The 19,131-nt window shown below is 43.2% G+C and overlaps 1 long non-coding RNA gene across 1 annotated transcript; it reads right to left on the bottom strand.

The window, feature by feature from the left end:
• Positions 1-9,850: 9,850 nt before the first annotated feature.
• Positions 9,851-16,617, bottom strand: LOC123031663. Its single transcript, XR_006416351.1, has 3 exons — positions 14,198-16,617; positions 11,138-11,355; positions 9,851-10,098 (listed from the first exon to the last, which is right to left on the bottom strand). It is a non-coding gene; the product is annotated as an uncharacterized LOC123031663 (long non-coding RNA).
• Positions 16,618-19,131: the final 2,514 nt, after the last annotated feature.

The following is a 19,131-nucleotide window of genomic DNA, read 5'->3' as shown; positions in this document are numbered from 1 at the left end:
CGTGTTGTCACATAAATCCCACTGTGTTCCTTCCATCACCATTTTTTTCAAGGTTAATAAACTCATGTCATGCTAACTTATGGCCAAGAGCCATAATTCTGGGCTGATTTAATGTGGGTGTAAACTAGACAGGGGACCATTAATTAAAAGGGATGAATAGCAAATGCATGACTTAATTGGATCGTTCTCAGAGCACAGTTGGATTAGTCTTTATGCTTGGTTCTCTTTACAGTTCTGTTTCATCTTTCATCTTTTCTTAAAATCACTCAGGTCTGCTCACAAGTATCAATGTCACAGCCAAATATGATTCCATGCAACACAAACAAACTCTTTAAAGACCACCCCCATTCCAGGAATATAGTCTACTGCTCTGAGATTGGGTTTAGACAGAAGATGGCTAATATGGTCAGAATGACGGCAATGTTTCCTTAAGTTGCCAGGCACTCACTGTTAGGGAAACTCCAGATGAATGACCCCAAAAGGCAAGGAAATGGTTGGAGAAGCTGACTCATCCTTATCACTGTCCCTCTAGCCACAGGCAGGAATAATATATGTGAGTGGGAGTGCATAATAGAAGCGCTTTGGGAGACAGATGTACTGTTTGAAGGAAATGCAGGCAGAAGCAGGGAGAAAGCTGAATGTTGGGCTCAGGAAGCAAGTGGACAAGGAGGAGAAGAGGAGAGATGTGCAGGCCTACAGAGCCCAGCATTTTGTTCCCACAGTGGCGAACCCAAAGCCCACAAAAGCTGTGCATGTGTGCAATGGCATCCTCCCACCTGTGTGGGTACTGAGCCACATTGCCTCTGGCATGGGAGTAATATGTCATCATCCTAACAAGTATTCGCAATGAATGTGTCTAATCTCCTTTTAAACTGCCCTGGTGGATGGCCATCACTATGCCCCAAGGTACGCAGTTCCATAGTTTAACAACGCACCTCATGAAGAAGTTGTTTCTTTCATCTTGTCACCATTCAGCTTTATTGGATGACTCCAGTTTCTAGGATTATGAGATGGGAGAACAACTTCTCCTCCTCCACTTCTGTGCCACACATGATTTTATACACTTTTATCAGGCCTGCCTTACTTTCATTTTTCTGAAGTATAGAACTGCAGCATTGTATCCTTTCCTCATAGATCCACTTCTCCGAACCCTTGATCATTTTGCAGGGTTGATACCTGCCTGGGCAACTGCCTAGTCCAATTCTGTAGTGGAGGGGTCCACTACCAGTCTCTGAAGCGCCCCAGCTCTGCTGTTGCTTCTCTCCACTGTGGCTACATGCTCTGCTCTGCTGCAAGTGGAGTGAGCATGCAAAGAGTTAAGCGAGCGCTGCTAGCTTCCTGATCATCTTCTTCTGCTGCGGCACAGATGACGAAAGGGGATACTTGGGGAAAGGGCACTGAGAGCCCTCCTGCTCCACCCCTCTTCCCCAGACAAAATCACTGCGGAAATGGGCGAAAGAGATTAGTCTACTGTCCCCCATGTGTCCTGACAGCAGTGGCCTGGTTCAGCAGCAGCAGGGCATATGCGAGAGTTGACGAGTAGCCGCCATATGAGCAAACATTTCTGGGACTGGCCCAGCGATTCTAGGAAAAAAAACGCTTTGTGAAATGGCTCCTCTCCAACCTGGTTTCTCTGATTCATTTTGCTGATTTTTCAGCACATTTATTTGGGAGCATGTTCCACTGAGTTCAGGGGTCTCTGATTAGACCCACTTACAAATTGGAGTGTTAATCTGCAACGACTCCTCTCTCCCTTTTGCCCCTTTCCAAGATACTCTGCAGACAGCTTCTAAATCTTTGCTGCTTCTTTATAGCTTCTCTGGAATTTTGCAAAACGTTCTTCTTTCTGTCTCACTCACAAACACATATACAACATCAGTGTGAGTGAATTGTTTCTGTGAGTGAAACAGCTTTGCAATTATCTTTAACATTTTGAACAAGCCCTGCCATGCCCTCTATATTATGAGTGTTTTGGGGAGGGCACTGAAAAGACAAGCAGAACGCTGGAAATTGGACAGGCAGTAGCCACACAAATGCTATGCTTCTTCATGCAGGCACTATTCTTCTTTGCCAGTGCTTCTATTCTGCCGCTTCTGTGGGCGTACGAATCTTTCCATCAGAGTACATGTCAGACCTTTGTGTGCCTCTGCAATACAGTTACACCGCAGGATCCCTGGCTTAAATCTATACACCCCTCTTGCCTCTGAGGTTGATACTTGATGTTGATAACAGCATTCAGAATGTATATACAAGCCTTATTTCAAGCATTTCAATGTTCTGCTCACTACGTTGATTCAGAACCAAACCCACACAACCAAACAAAGAATACTAAAGAAATCACTGAAATGATCCTCTTTGCACACATCTTGTCTAGTTCTGATATTTAGATCACGTTGTAATAGTCCAGAAATTAGTTCTATATGAATCAACTCTGGAAAACGGATACCTTTCATTTTCATCACTGATGATATTAAGAAGAGAAGTTATTTCATGTCCTTTCCCTTCGTCACATATAGATTTTATTCCATCACTCACAAATGTATCGAAATTCCCTTTCAGATGCAAATAGCTCATTTGCTTTATAGTCGTGGCCAAACAGTTGTGCAGCATTTGTCATAAGGATCTCTTCTAATCACTGAAGCCTGCCTTTCCCTTGTATCGAACAGGTGTTTACTAACAGCATATCCACTGCGGCACCCAAGTCATTCGATGGAAGCGCTCTGCAGGCACAAATGTTGTACAGAGATGCATTTGTTTCCTGCTTAGGGTTAGTGGTTTCTTGTGATGTGATTATGTACAGAGTAAGTTCCTGTGTTCAAGCCAAGGCGAAGCTGGAGTTCATTACAGAAAGCCCGACTGATGTGGTAGTTTCTGGCTCTGGCTTGCTTGGGAGAAGAGTGGGACACATGAAAGACTCTTCAGTGCAAATATTCAGCTCCATGTGGTTCTGCCAATGTGTAGGCTGCCTTCCTGCTCACTTTCTAGGCAGCCGGTACTGTAATAGACTTGGATCCAGCACAAATCAATGTGGATGGAAAAGTGGGGTGGGGGGGGCAGGGGAAAGATTTGTGCCAACGCAGAAATTACACCCAGTCTATCTTGTCTGGTGGTACCAAGGACTAGAACAGACTTCCCCAAGCTGGTGCTCTCCAGATGCCTCAAACGACAACTCAGAGCATCATTCTCTACCCAGCCGTCCTGGAAGGCACCAGAATGGGGAAGATGGATTCGAACAGGTGATCAGCAAACATTGCCAAAGGAGGCCCATGTTTCCTGCCCCATTGGATAGTTTAATGGGCCTTTCAGTTTGAAGGATCAAAACGTTTTACTGCTTCATCAGAATTCAGGAGGAAAGTGTGCAATTTCAGCACTTTGAGTATGCTCCCCCTACAGTTCCCCAGAACCCCAAGAAAAGCCATCTTTAAAGTAGGGGAGTTTATGGTATATCACAATAGAGTGGTCTAACTGCAGAGGACTGCATGTGGGTGCAGCGGTGTCTGGGTATGGATGGATGCTGAAAGAACCACACAACAACAGCTGCAACAACAACAACGAGAACTCTCAGTTGTGTGGTTTGTATACCTGTCATCATTGTGTATAATTTTAATATTTGTTGAAAAGGCAAGCTATAAAAATGCAGAGAAGAAATACATCAACAGATTGATTTGAAGATAAGCAGAATGTACTGTGTTTTATTGATTGCATTTTAATCTGGTGTTTGCTCCAAGCAGTTGAGAGCATGTTGTATGGCATTTTTATCCGCACACTCATCTGGTGGGATAGGTTAGTTTGAGTGGGGGTGACTGAGCAAGATGTTCATGGTTGAGCCAGGATTTGAATCCAGGGCTTTGTCTGCTGCACCACACTGCCTTGGGTTAATGTTAGTATTATCATCTAGTTAATAGTGCAGTGCCATAAAAGGTTGATCTATCAAGTGTGTGAGAACTTTTCTAGTTCTGTTTGAGGAAGATCCCTGGAAGAACTTTCCTTTAAGAGATATGCATGGATTGTTAATTATACCAACAGCACTGATCCAGCTGAAGTTCAGTGCATGGTTAGCAGTACAGTCATATAAATGTATACCCAGAAGTAAAACCAGCTGAGTTCCATGGGATGTGCACCCAGTTAAATATGCATAGAATAGCAGCCTAAGGTGTCAATAGCCATCTTTTTCCGGTTTACACCTGTCAGAATGTTTGGCAGTGACGGTCCGACCCAACATTGCACAAGTGGACTTTTGCTGGAGACGTCCTCTTGCTCTTCTTCCTACAGCGGCTCCCACATTCATGTACATGCTTCCCAGAGCTGCTATGAAGGGTCTCCCAATCCTTTGCAGCACGTCTGCGGGCCGAAGCGGGGACAGAATATTTGCTCAGTCAGCACTTTCTGCACCACTGGTGAACACAGTCCTGAAAATATAATGCTTCACATGGCATTTAGTATTGAACAAAAGAGGAATTAAGTAAGCAAACTGCGTTCATCACAATTATTATATATTATTCTTATTAATCATAATCAGTGCTTTTTTTGTCATAGTATGCACTGGAACGGAGTTCCGGCACCTTTTTTGACAGATTTTCCAAGTTTTAAAAGTAACTTTTGAAAATTTGATGTTTGGTCCACGTGTCGGCGGCAAAATCATTAAAATGATGCATGCGGACTGCTTGTGTGTGGAGTCCGATGCATGCGTACTTTGTCTGTGCTGGTTGTGAGGGCACTGCTCGGCTTGTGATTGGTCGTGGGGTCGCGTGCCAAGTGCTTACTGCAGGCGGCGACCATTATGTTTTGTTACACAACTGACGTGTGTGGGTGTGTGTACAGTGATTGACTACGTGCAAAAGGTAAATAATTTCATGAGTTCCGGCACCTTTTTTCTTACAACAAAAACACTGATCATAATATTATTAATATTAATAATAACAACTGCATTTTTTCTTGCATTTCTAGTAGTAAGCAGAACTGAATAGGTGTGGCGGCTCAGAATATGCATTTGTTCAGGGAATAAAATTTGCAGTCCAACTTTGTGAGCAAAAACTGTAGTTGGTTTCGCATTAAAATGTGAATGAGTGAAGACTAGGAGCAGATCCCAAGAAACCAAATATGGGCAGTTGGTGAAAGAGTGCTACATAAACAGCAGCCTGAGAAGCAGGAACCTAAAGATTTCAGCAGAGATTGAGATTTCAGGGGAAAAGGCAGAGAAGGAGAGCAGGTGGAGGAAGAGATTCTGACTCAAAGATTTCCGGAGAAACTTCACAGTGTTTAAAAGGATGTAGCAGATCATATCATGTCATCATATTACTCTTCCTATCATGGGTGATCTGCTGGGAGGTAAACCCATCAGTGGGTTGAACCTCTCATTTTTGTGCTACTACTTCTCTTTCTAACAGCCCTTCTCTGTCTCTGTCCTTTTGCAGCAGACTAGTGGGAAAGGAACAGATAGTGCTTGCCAGAGAGCTGACCTAATCATTTGCAGCGAAAGACAGACAGACAGACAGACAGACAGACAGACAGACAGACAGAGAGAGAGAGAGAGAGAGAGAGAGAGAGAGAGAGAGAGAGAGGTGCTAGAGATGACTACTTATGAGACAATATGACTAAAGTTAGCGGGATAAAGTAGGTGCTGGTGCAGAAGCAGGGACTTGGTAAAATAAGGTCTGGCACAACCCTGGAGTAGAAAGGAGTAACCAAAGATAAAGCCGGATGGGCAAAATTATAGAGAGAGCCTACAGACAGAGGTGTGGTAACCTGTTGTGGACTGTGGGAGAGAGTTTTTCACAAGCAGTTTTGATGAAAGGGAATGACCAATTCAGCTTGTGTCATTTAAATGAGAATTGTTAAAGTTGATTTATTGCTGTTATCCAATACCTCTTAGATTCAGTAAAATATAGAAAATATAATTGTGTAAGTTGGAAATGTGGGATGCAATCATCTGATTATATGCCTATATGCTGGATATGTCCAAAAATTCAAGTTATAGATAGATGGCTAACTTGTCTTTAGCCCTAAATGCTATTAGAGCCCTTTTTGTGATCCCAAACTCCACCAGCCAATGATCTCTAATTTGCTAACGGCAGCAAACATTATTATTGCCAAGAACTGGAAAATACAAAAGCAAATGCATGTAAAGGGTGGTTTTTAAAGTTTGGCTATTTGGGAATCCTGGAAGTCCATGTTGCAACTCCAGGCAGGTCAGATTTGGTGCACAAGCCTGATTACCAAACATCACTTAACCTTAGTAACCTGGTTCACATTTCCATTTCTCTCCTGCTGTTGCTTTATAAAATGTGCAGCATAAGTTTGCACAATGATGTTGCTTCACTGAAGAAGGAATGTCCAATTGAGCATTCTTCTGTGGTCTCTAAAGATAGCAAACAGTAACAAATAATCTTTTGACAGCCTTTTTGGCCCGAAATAACCCATAATACACCATGTGTCTGCAGCACAGAGTAATGCTACATTACTTTCCTTATGACTTTCTATAGCTAAGGGATCTGGGGAAAAATGTACAAGTACTTATTTTATGTCCATCTCTAGGATAAGTGTAGAAGTTTAACTATTTGTTGTTGTTGTTAGTTGTGAAGTCATGTCCGACCCATCGCGACCCCATGGGCAACATTCCTCCAGGCCTTCCTGTCCTCCATCATCCCGAAGTCCACTCAAGCTCACACCAACTGCTTCAGTGACTCCATCTAGCCACCTCAGTCTCTGCCGTCCCCTTCTTCTTTTGCCATCTATTGTTCCCAACATTAGGCTCTTTTCCAGGAATTCCTTCCTTCCCATTAGGTGGCCAAAGTATCTGAGTTTCATCTTCAGGATCTGGCCTTCTAAAGAGCAGTCAGGCTTGATCTCCTCTAGGACTGACCGGTTTGACCACCTTGCGGTCCAAGGGACTCACAGGAGTCTCCTCCAGCACCACAATTCAAAGGCCTCAATTCTTCGGCACTCAGCCTTCCTTATGGTCCAGCTTTCACAGCCATACATTGCAACTGGGAAAACCATAGCCTTGACTATACGCACTTTTGTTGGCAGGGTGATGTCTCTGCTTTTTACTGTGCTGTCTAGATTTGCCATAGCTTTCCTCCCCAGGAGCAAGCATCTTTTAATTTCTTGGCTGCAGTCCCCGTCTGCGGTGATCTTGGAGCCCAGGAAAATAAAATCTGTCACTACCTCCATTTCTTCCCCATCTATTTGCCAGGAAGTGAGAGGACCGGATGCCATGATCTTAGTTTTCTTAATGTTGAGTTTCAAGCCAACTTTTGCGCTCTCCTCCTTCACCCACATCAAGAGGCTCTTTAGTTCCTCTTCACTTTCTGCCATGAGAGTGGTATCATCTGCATATCTGAGGTTGTTGATATTTCTCCCAGCAATCTTAATTCCAACTGGTGATTCATCTAGCCCTGCCTTTCTCATGATGTGCTCTGCATGTAAGTTAAATAGGCAGGGTGGCAGTACACAGCATTGCTGAACTCCTTTCTCAATTTTGAACCAATCTGTGGTTCCGTGTCCAGTTCTCACTGTTGCTTCTTGACCCGCATATAGGTTTCTCAAGAGACAGGCTATAAACACATTCATTTCTTTTTATTTCTCAAAGGCAAGTATTAGCTAACAGTGCCTTGGAAGAGGGAAGTCAGTGGTTGCTAAATCAATGTTGAGCAATCGCCTTACTTTTACTAGAAGTGTAAGATCAAGGAAGTTCTTTCTAACACACCAAGTTTTCCAAGTAACTTTTAAAATATGGTGGTAATGCGTTTAATGGTTCCACAAGTAACATTCAAGTGGACATCCTTTGCTTCTCAGCTTGTGTTATTCCAAAGATTATTCCAATGCTTTTGCCAAGGAAGTGTCTTAATATTTTTATTTAATTATATGTTGTTTTTATATATAAGCAAAGGAGCCCACAGCAGCATACAAGAGTGTCCCTCTCACCATTTCGTCCTCAGAGTAGCCCTCATAAGTGTCGGAAACTTCATGGCCGAGTGGGAGATGAGTCTGGGTTCCCCAAGTCTCAGCCCAGTCCTCTAACCACTACCTCACCCTGGCTGTATTGAAGTTGACAATTTTATGCTTCAGAGCATGTGCATCTCCTGTTCTTGCAAATGATCTTCACCTCAGTTTCCAACATACACCAACGATGTGTTTCTTGAGCCACTGCATGAAATATGGCAGGCAATACGTATTTGCACAGGGGGACGAGTAAGGTCTTCTCTGGAGAGCTAAGAAGTTTCCAGAGGCAGGCTCAGCTGACATTTGAGAACTGCAGTCTTAGTGCTGGAGATCTGCCCAGGGACTCCTCGTGGTTCAACTCCATGAACAGATTGAACCCTGCGCTGCCCTCTGTCCCCTTCTGCACAGAACGTCCTGATCTCACCTTCTGAAAGGGAGGGTAAATTTATTAGGATGATGAAAATGCCAGCAAAGGTTGTGGATGTTGTTGACGTTCAGGAATGATCTTGATGGTAAGTATTAATTTGCTAGGTTCAACGAGTTCATTCAGAGGAGCCCTGAGGACAAACACACATTATCCCTTGCAAATAAGCCTTAAAATAAACAGAAATAGAGGCAGGGTTCCAAATTATTTTTGAAAAGCTGTTTCATAACTACTGGGTTTACCAAGTCAGATTTAAAGAGTCCACAATATTTTCTAAGGAGGCTTCTCCCAGCCCACCCAGATCCCACACGTACACAGTGGTCACGTCCGACATAACAGACCATTTGCCAAACGAGAAGATGGAGAGCAAAAGCAGGTGTTTGTATAATACAGAGAGAAAGTATGTTCTTTTGATCCGGATTGTGGTTTAACCTGGGTAGGTCCTTGAACATGCGCTTTGCATGGAAGGATCATACTGCAGCTGAGGTTAAACAGACTCAGCATTTTCAAATCCAAAAAACATAACCGGTTCTGAATTCCTAATAAATGATTCAATCTATTTTGATGAATACTTTGGAATATTTGTTCAGCAAACTGAGACTAAAAACCACAAGGAGGGACAGAATTGCTGTACGCTTACCTGACATCAGCTGCTCACAATGCCTTTTACCAATTTTAGCTGCTGGATCTCCCTATATTGCTAGACAGAGATGACTGAGTCACAGTTGTCCATGCTCCAGCCTAGTAAGATCCAGACTAGATTACGCTTGTGCATTACATGTGGAGCTACCCTTGAAGAGAATTTGGGAAACCACAACTAGTACTCAATGCAGAAGCCAGATAATTAACTGAGACTGACCCTCAAAAAAGCATCACACCAGTATTGAAAGTGCTTCACTGGCTGCCAGTTTATTTCCAGGTGTTTCAGTCCTGCAAAGTCTCTTGCAAGCATAGAAAGTAGATGTACTGTCAGGGTAATTAGACAATTCCTTGGCACATGTAGGAAACAAGAGAAGTCTCTCTATTCCAGTAGGCATGCAAATCCAGCCATTTTCTGTACCCTTCCTTATGAGTGTGCAGAGTGATTTTAATCTCATACAAAGGCCCATGGCTTTGGTTAGCAGAAGAGAGAAGGGACTGACTTGCCCAAGGCAAATTACCAACTTGCTTAATGTCCAGGTAGGGTCCTGATCCTGGGCTACCCAGCCCTCACTTCCAGAGTTTAGCCTGATTCTCACCCATAACTAATTCTGGAACTGCTGCACACACATTTTACTCCAGAAATTGCCTATTAAACAACAACAACAACAACAACAACAACAACAACAACAACAGGGAGAATAACTGAGTGAAAGCAAACATATATTAGTAAAGCTGAGAGAAATATGGATGGTATGGAAAATATAACTGTGAAGATTAGTCTCACATGTTACTAAATCCTCTGGTGCAACATTGAACTTTTTTCAATGATCAAATGGACAATTGTTGAATGCAAACACTGTTTAATTTGAAGATTTAATTTGACCACGTTAAGGTGATTCCACTGATCTCAATGTGCATAGTGGGAACTGTGCCTCTTGCGGTCACTGCTTGTTCTGGTGTGGTGGTGGAACACCCTGTTTTAAGGGGACCGGGAGCAGCTTAAGTGGTGCTTGGGCTTCACTGCCATCTTCCCATGTCCATTCATGCAGATTCCACCCTTGTCTTTCTTAGGAAGGCCTTTGGGCTATCTAATGGTTTACAAATGTAATAAATAAATAAATACATACATAAATAAATACATAAATAAATAGTATGCATTTACTCCAGTTAAGATGATAGAGAAGAACATTCATTTGAAGTTAAACAACTAAGCTACAATGAAACATATGCATCTCTTTAGAGAAAGAAATGAAATGTAGGTTTCTGTGGCTCAGATCAGTCTGGACAGCACACTGTCCAGCCAAGGGTGTTTCCAGATGAGTTTTTTTTTTTTTAAGTGTGCAATCACCCTGTCTCATTCCTGAAATTTTCTAGGGGCTCACATGTCATTGTTTTCCATTTGTAGCCCTTCTGTGCTTTCTCATCACTTCTTCCATCTTTTTTCTTACCACAGAAAATCAATTGGGGAAGAAAAGACAAAATACTGTAGCTGCATCTGGAAGCAGCCAAGGTGACCTTCTCTGTAAGCCCAGTAGTGGTAAAAGAAAGGTGCTCAGCACTGTTAGCACTCCTTTTTATTATTCCTTATCAGATTTTGCTTTACTCCGGAAAACAAGAATCAATTAATCCCAGTTGAACACTAGGAAAGCAAGATCTAATCCCAGTTCTGCCACAGAGGTCTTTGTACTCAATGACAGCCTCCAATTTCAGTTGAAAGTGTCTTTAATGCAGTGGTGGAGGCATGTTGCCCTCCAGATGCTGCAGGACTGCAACCTCCATCACTCCCATTTGACAAACCCAATTGTGAAGGAAGGTGGAAGGTACAGTCCATCTCTGTTTTGAATGGAGCAGTTCTGTTTTGAACCGATGAAAGGGGTTCAGTTGGAACAGTTTCACAGATATAGCCTGAAGGTATACCATACAATCAGCTTTCTTTGCTAATCAGGTCTGAGTGAGGTCAGTGTCTGGACAGGAGATTGCCTAGAAACCCGATACCTGCCGCATTGAATCCACGCTGGGAGAAAGGCAGGATACCAATGTTCTTGAACAGACTCTCTTAACAGTTTAGAATGTCACCTCTTCCAAATTATACTCTTGCCTTTATTTGGCATTCAATAATTCGGTTACCTTCTTGGAATGGTGAACTTTGCATTCAGTCATCCTAAGCCAACAAGCATGTCTTTTTCCCCCAAGTCTTTTGAGCTTGCGTTCAAAGTTTGAAGGCTGCTTTCTGACAAGTGATTTGTTTCCATTAGAACATGCCTTGTTCCAGCCAGCCGTGACCATCTTGTACTTAGGGCTTTTTAACTAGCACGTCTCAACATTCCTAAAATCCCATAGAGAATCTGAAAATAGAATAAGAAATGAGAGTTTAAATAAGAAGAGAGCTGCCAGGTTTTTAAGCAAGATAGTGTCTCTTTCTCATCCTTCTCCTCTTCCCCCGCCCTTACCCACCCCCACAGGGTTGTAAGCTACATTTTCTAGAATACAGTGCAACTCCACGGAGAGTTGCATTCTCCCTTCTATTTATAGGAGTGTCTTTTAGAATGAAACAGGTGCCAAGCTGAATGAGACTGAAGGCAGGCCTTTATGCCCTTTCTGGGAGGGAAAGCAAAAGGGTGGGCATGAGGAGAAAGCAGGTGAGTTGATTAACTTGAGCTGGGGATTGACAGATCAGTGCTGAATGGGGAAGGTAAAGCAAGACTTTTTCACCTCATTTGTGGAGCTTTAACGACTTAGAATGCAATTGATTTAAGTGGCAGGGAAAGATACCAGCTGGCATGTCCTGGAAAATTAAATCCTCCATATATCAATGGAGAGAAAGTGAGAGTAACTTCAATACCTCCAGAGGGTGGCAATGTTCATCTATTTCAGCCAAAACAACGAAGAGTCTTGTGAAACCTTAAAGACGAACCAATTTATCTGCCCAGTGGTGCAGCAAGGTAATTTTGGATCCTGTATATAATGGCCTTATAGAAACTTCCTTGAGATTACCATATTTCTTCAGTTGTGAGGCACGCAAATAAAATTCCCCCACCTATTGCAAGCTAGTTGATGTAGGAATTAGAGTGGGGGGCTGAAGAATATGCTAGTGACCAGCCCAGGAAGACTTGGGCTCTCATGCCCACTCTCCTGCTGGGGTGACCTTTGGGGCCAATCATTGACTTGCAGCCTAAGCCACCTTGCGGGGTTTTTGTGGGGATAACATGGGGAGGAGGAGACGGGAGATACTGAAATAAATAAGTCACCATTGCACACCTTGCAAGTCATTTTATGTTCTTGGTGTGTTAGAACAGTAACATCAAAACTGTTTGCCCACCTGTGCAGTGTTGCATTTTAAACTCCCTTGAATCATAACAACATCGTGACTACAGGCATAAAACGGAGCTTGTGTCTACTGTCCTGGTTACCTCCCACTCTCTGAATGGTAACTTGGGGCCCTTGGCTAGGTGTGCAAACTCAGCTCCACTGGTCTATGACCATAATAAATAAAATAAATTAATAAACTCAGCTCCAAGGCCCAGGCCTGGCTGCACAACCAACAGTACAATCCCATGCATGTTTAGGTAGAAAAAAGTTTCACAACTCCAAGCATTGGTGGAAGTTGTAGGATTTTTCTTGTCTAAACATGCATAGGATTAGACCCTGATTCTTTCATAAGTTATTTCAAGGACTACAGCTCACGTCATCAGATGTGTGGAGTAAATGTTGTTTTTCAAATTTATGCGAACTACACATGGCAGCAATGGTTGTGATAGCACCATGAATTCCTGTGCCACAAATGCATGAAATCACAGGTATGATCCCCGTATATGCAAGAACATGAGAAAATGAGTCAACTTCTGAAGATTTCTGCTTGGCTCCACCAAAGCTATTAGCTCTGCAATTAGGCTGACCAAAACCAGTGGGCATCCACTAAATGGCCAGTTAGCAAAGATAACCCTGGAGGGCAATGAGACTCCCACTGCCGCCTTCTATTCCAGCACCACCTTTGTAGGTTGAATTTGAGTTTAGAGCAACACAAACTCTTCATTATATGTCTCTTTGAGTCATGAGCCACTCATGTTAGACTAACATGTATCAAATTTGCATAATATAGAGAGACAATTATGTTAAATGATTGACTGCCTAGAGAAAAAGCAGTGTTAATTTCCACAAAAATTAGCACTGTTCCTTTCATTATCTTTGCTTAATTACAACCATGTCTGGCTTTTAAAGAAAACTGTTTCAAACATTTCATATGAAAGTATTTCCTTGTTAGTGACATTCTCAAGAGGGTTTAAAATGGTTTTTCTTCTTCCTTCTCAGTTCGTAGGAATTGAAACCATAAATAGAAAATGTTATGCAAGGATGAACATTCACTTCTTAATACAATTAAAAAGCCAAGCAGCTTTTACTATATGATTGTGGCTATGCTGGGACAGAGTTAGCAACAGAACATGCTGCATTTGTGGGTTTAGCGCCTAACAGGGCAGTCCTGAGCATGTGCACTCAATCAGGCGTCCGGAGGGCTGGCTCTCACCTGAGGTAGGCTGAATCCTCAACCTCAGGTGGCAGTGTGGGTGAAGCAGGTAACCAAAGAGGGTCCTCTGGAGAGCCATGCCAGCCACTGTCCTGCCGTGGCCTTTGCAAGCCCCCCCCCCCCCGAGAGCTTCTGCCAATGTGCGTGCTCTAAGAGTGCTCGAAGGGCCCCACCAGCCACTCCCCACTGCAGCAACTGCTGTGTCCCAGCCCTCTCTTTCAGGCCAGCCCCATGACCCTCCAGGCAGACCTTGCACGGTGCTCAGCACATGACGGGAGGCAGGGGCAGTGCGAGGGGGAAAGCTGCTACAGCCGTGCCCTGAATCTCCATGCGGCCTTCTCTCTCCCACCCTGCCCACTGCATTGGCAAGCTTGCCCAAAGCCTTGCAAGATCACGTTTTCAGCTGAGATCTCACAAGACCTCATTTTCAGCTGGAATCTTATGCAATTTGGCCAAGATCAGGAGGACTTCTGTGTGGGGGCCTGCAAAACATCCGGTGGAATTATCTGGGCTGTGAAGGAAGAAAGTGGCAGTGGCTGCTTCCTTACAGCGAATCCATGGCAGGAGAGCAGCTGTGATGGAGAACGCATGGAGGCCACCATCACCTTTTTCAGCATCGATGGTCATATTGCAGGTAGGGATGTGACTTGGTACTGGCAACTTACCCATTTCAGCTCCTGAGCTGTTACCAGCAGCTGGGTCCAGAACTGTTACTGCTGTGCCATGAACGCTGTCACTTGTGGCTTTCTGCAGATCAAGCTACTGTTAAATGAACAGAAACACACCAGGAAGCATTTTCCTGAACTGTAGGAATCCCAATTACAGGTGGCAGTGGAAAGGGGTTTGTATACGGGGACTTTTTAGGGGAGGAGAGCTTTGCAGTAGAAGCATAGCTTGCACTGTTAGCCACTAGACTGATTAAGGAGATCAGAAGGCAGTGCAGCTACCAAATAGCAAGACTGAAAAACGTAAGTATCATATCTGAGCTTTTGACTGGCTTTAACATTATCATTGACTCATTCGTAACATATGTGCCTCTCTGTTACAGGATGAATAACTAAATGAAAATCAGTGATGGATTAGATCCTAGATTTGGGTTGACTGATTGTAGGCAATGACCCTTACCAAAGATAAGCGGTTTTTAAAAATCCCCAAAGTCAGGAAAATACAAATGGTTAAAAACAGGTAAAAGGCAAAGTAAAAACCCAAGTTACCTGAGTCAAAAGCAAGCTGCATTGATAAAGATGAGATACAAAGCTGGGGACTGATGCCTGTTCTCTGTAGAGGAACTCTGTGCAATCATCCCATGAGGCTGAATGGTTGATCAGGACAGACAAAAAGAAGTCCTTCTTCACACAGTACCAAGTTAAACTATGGAATTCGCTTCCATGAGATGAACTAAGGACCACAGATTTGTATGGCGTTAAATGAGGAATGGACCGATTCATAGAGGATACGGCTACCCATGGCTATTTGTCCTGAAAGTTATATGCTATCTCCTGTACCTCCTGTCCTCAAGCACTATGCCTGTCTACCCCTGTTCTGCAGGAAGATGTGCAGGAGACTTTCGCTGCACTTGCATCCTGCTTGAGAGTTCCCCATGGGCAGCTGGCTGGCCAGTGAGTAAGCAGAATGCTGGGTTAGGTGGACCCTTGGTCTGATCCAGCATGGCTGTTCCTCTGTTCTTCTGCAGCTGCTGCAATGTCGCCTTATCAGTCATGAGTCCAGCCTTTCTCAACCTGGTGGCATTTGGAGTGCAACTCCCAGAATTCCCATCCAGCAAGGTCATTGACTAAGAATTGTGGGCTTTGCAGTCCAAATGTGTCTGGAAGGCACAACGTTGGGCAAGGCTGAATTAGCCAGTGGGGAGGGAGCATGGGAGGTGCAGGCCAAAACATCTGGAGGCCATGAGTTGCCCACCCCTGTTCTAGAGTAAACCCTTCAAAGTAGCATGTCATGCACACATATTATTATTAAACATTTGGTCATCTTTTGTTTGGTTAAGTTTGCATCAGACCAGTAACATCAGAATTACGTGCACATGTCTATGTTTGTGTCACTCCTAAACTGGAAACCCAACCTGGTGGCTTTTCCCCACTTTGATTTTAGTAGACTTTGGATATGTTGACCAGAATACCTTTCCATCCACATGGCTGTTGTTGTAATCACTTTGGGATACATTAATTGCCCTAAATATCCCAGGGTGGCTGGCTGACGCTTTATCAATGAGTTAATAGTTAAGAGATACCTCGTGCTAGAGCCTGAGTGCTGGCTGTCAGAGTTTTGAGATGGTGAACCCATTCACCAAGGGTAGAGTTAGACCTCTTTTTGAAGACCTGATGTAGGGTAGTAGTAGTGACGGGATGTAAATTTGTTAGATTGGTGCTTGAATAGGAACCACCTTAATTCACATTTCCTGAACCAACATGCAAACTGAAATGCAGTTATCCTTCTGAGATCACACTTCTCTGAATTTTGATGCAGATCTCAGATCAAAGAATGCATACAAAAATTTATATGTTAGGGGGATGTATGCTCTAGAGGGAAAATGCATAGAATTTGCTTGCAAAAATGTTAAACAAAAGTGCATATATAATGTATATATTAGAAGAAATGTGCATGAAAACGAGAACTTGCAAAAAAAATGTTCACACCCTGATGAGGAAATGGAATGGAATGAATGTAAGCTTGGGAAAAAAGGAAACCAAGAAAAACTGAAACTGAGATTCATTCATCCCCACATAGTGTATCTGCTGTCTTGTGGAGTACAAATGCTGCTTGCCTCTATTTAGGATCTACTGGTGCACTTGGAAAGATATTATAAGAATGCCATAAGTCTCCAATGCTCTCTCCTCCAGAGCAAGTGAATCTCAGGTACTTTTGCCATTGGAATTTCTCACCAGAAAAAAGAAGTGGGTAGCTCATAGCAATATTGTTCTTGTTCAGTCACAAAATCATGCTCAGCTCCTTGCAATTCCATGGACAACATTCCTCCAGTCTCTCCTGTCCTCCCCCATCACCTGGAGTCCACCCAATCTCACACCCACCTCCCCAGTGACCCCATCCAGCCACCTCAACCTCTGCCATCTCCTTCTCCTTTTGCCTTCAGCCGTTCCCATCACCAGAGTCTTCTCCAATGAGTCTTTCCTTCTCATTAGGTGGCCAAAGTATTTGAACTTCAGCTTCAGTATCTGTCCTTCTAAAGAACAATCAGGGTTGATTTCCTTTAGGATTGACTGATCTGATCTCTTTGCAGTCCAAGGGACTCCCAGGAGTCTTCTCCAGCACCACAATTCAAATTCAGAAGTGTCAGTTCTCTGGCACACAGCCTTCCCTTCCTTATGGTTCAACTCTCACAGCCATACATTACAACTGGGAAAACCATTGCTTTGACTATACAAACTTTTGTCGGCAAGGTGATGACCTATGCCCATCCTTCAAAGTGATCCACAGAACTTTCTGAGGTTTGGAGGCTGACAAAAGAGAAGGCCTTTTTGGTAAAGTGCTCTCCCAGCTATCATTCCAGCTCCAGGCTAAGACTTTGCTGTTCTCCAGGGATTTTTAAAAATCAAAAGTCTTTTAAGATTAAATGCTTTTGCATCTTTGTATTTTATTCCAGAGTTATTTATAGTCTTGCAATGTTCTTGTATTTTATTCTAGTCCTGCAATGTAGTATTGTATTTTATGCTGTGTTGGCACGTTTATTTGTTTTATACTATTGGCACTATTTTAACTGGTATTCGTAGTTTTAGTATTATAGCAAAATGCCGAGAGAAGGCAAAGGGATGGAGCCAGAAATGTCAGCATGTTGCAGCTTAGATTTCTCAGTGCCACTAATGACGGTTTGAGAGAGGCATTTCAACCATTTTGAATGGGGGAAAGTGTGCAAAAGCCAGAAAGCACCAGAGAGACAGTGGTCATCAGGAAGAGGATGGGGCATACCTACCTAGGCGAGGTGAGGACCCTATGTGAGCACTCAGCCAGTGATTCAGCACCACTGGTGTGCACTAAGTTGACCCGGACTTGCTTTACGACAGCTTCATATTGTTATAAGAATTCAGGAAAGCAGAACAAAGTTTCCTCAAGACTTTGTACATGGCTGTGGACAAGGAAGAATTGACCTCATCTGAGTATTCCATGCAAATTCTGAGCTAACCCTTTTCTAGAAGTGAGGCCCTAGGTCACCTTACATTCACGTTCAAGACAGTTACTTGTGGAGAGGCCAGGAATGTCTCTGCCTACGTGCCCAGGAAAAGGTGTGGTTGCTCCACACACAGTTCCATTATACTTATGTAATACCTAAGAAGTAAAACCTAGAAACTGCTTTTCAGCTAGAGTTTATCTCTCTTCATCTGACTATACTACACCCTGTACCAAACTAGGCAGGATTCTGAGAGATGTTGCAAGCAGGGTTGACCTCTTGTTCGCCAACTGCCTCTGTGATTGTCCAAATCATTTTGCATATACTGCAGGCCAGATAAGAAACTGGCAGGCCTGAGTCACAGGTTCAGGGGCCATCAGGAGTCTATGATGATGGCAACATGCTGTGAATAATTCCACACAAGGTCCAGGGAAAGTGGTCACAGTGACTTATGGTGCTGGCTGGGTTTATTTGGTGTGGGTGCCTGTCCTCTATTGGACTGCCTAACTTGACAGCATCCACCACTATTAAGGGAACAGGTTTCTTGAAAAATAGCCATATGAAGGAGGAGGTGGGCACTCAGAGCAGAAACCAGAAAGGGACTGGGAACTCTGAAAAGGAAAATTGCCTGGACAGACACAAGATACGTTGCAGACATAAAGGGTTGGATCCTGAATTAGCCATCCTTAGAGCGGAGGCACTGAAATCAGTTGGACTTAAGTTCATTAACACCAACTTAAGTCCCATTGTTTTCAATGAGTCTATTCTATGACTAAGTCTGAATCCTTCCCAATCTTTTTATTTCATTAAACAAAATACTTACACCCTGTTTACCTATATAAGGGAACACATCTAATGGGGCTGATACCAAAAATAAAAGGAAATAAGATAAAATAAATGTAAAGATATTCTCACCTACCCTGAGCCTTGAAAATGAACATGTATGGCCATAGAGCTATTTTGGTCAGGGTACTGAAAATAATCCTGATGGCACAGCATCTCCCTTTCTTGTTAATTTCAAGGAGAAGTTGTACTCTAGTTTATGCAAGTACTTCAAGGTAGTAATAATGCAAATGACCCTAAGATGGCAAATGAAGCAATGCCAGGGCAGGAAAGCCATTATTTCTGTCGCTGCCTATGGGTGTAACTGCTGCAACGTACGTACATGAGGGATCAAATCTACCACTGTTGACCATTTTGTATATTGAAATGTTATGTGGTATTTTCTGATCTGTACTTGTGGTTTGTAATTTTATGAATTGTTATGAACCACCCAGAGAGCCTTAGGTACTAGGAGGTATAGAAAAAATAAAATTATAAAATAAGAGAAAGAGCTACTGATCCTTCTGCCTAACTATAACACACTTGCCTGTATGAGGGCCCTCACAACTTTAAGCTAGAATGAGTCAGCAAAATGCAGCTTCACCAAGAAAAAAACATAGAAATTCACAATGCATC

The sequence above is a fragment of the Varanus komodoensis genome, unplaced genomic scaffold (genome assembly GCF_004798865.1).
Source record: "Varanus komodoensis strain SLA01 unplaced genomic scaffold, ASM479886v1 scaffold5, whole genome shotgun sequence".
NCBI classification, from domain to species: Eukaryota; Metazoa; Chordata; class Lepidosauria; order Squamata; family Varanidae; genus Varanus; species Varanus komodoensis.
The sequence above is the reverse complement of the archived record's forward strand: the minus strand, read 5'-3'. Positions and strand labels throughout refer to the sequence as shown.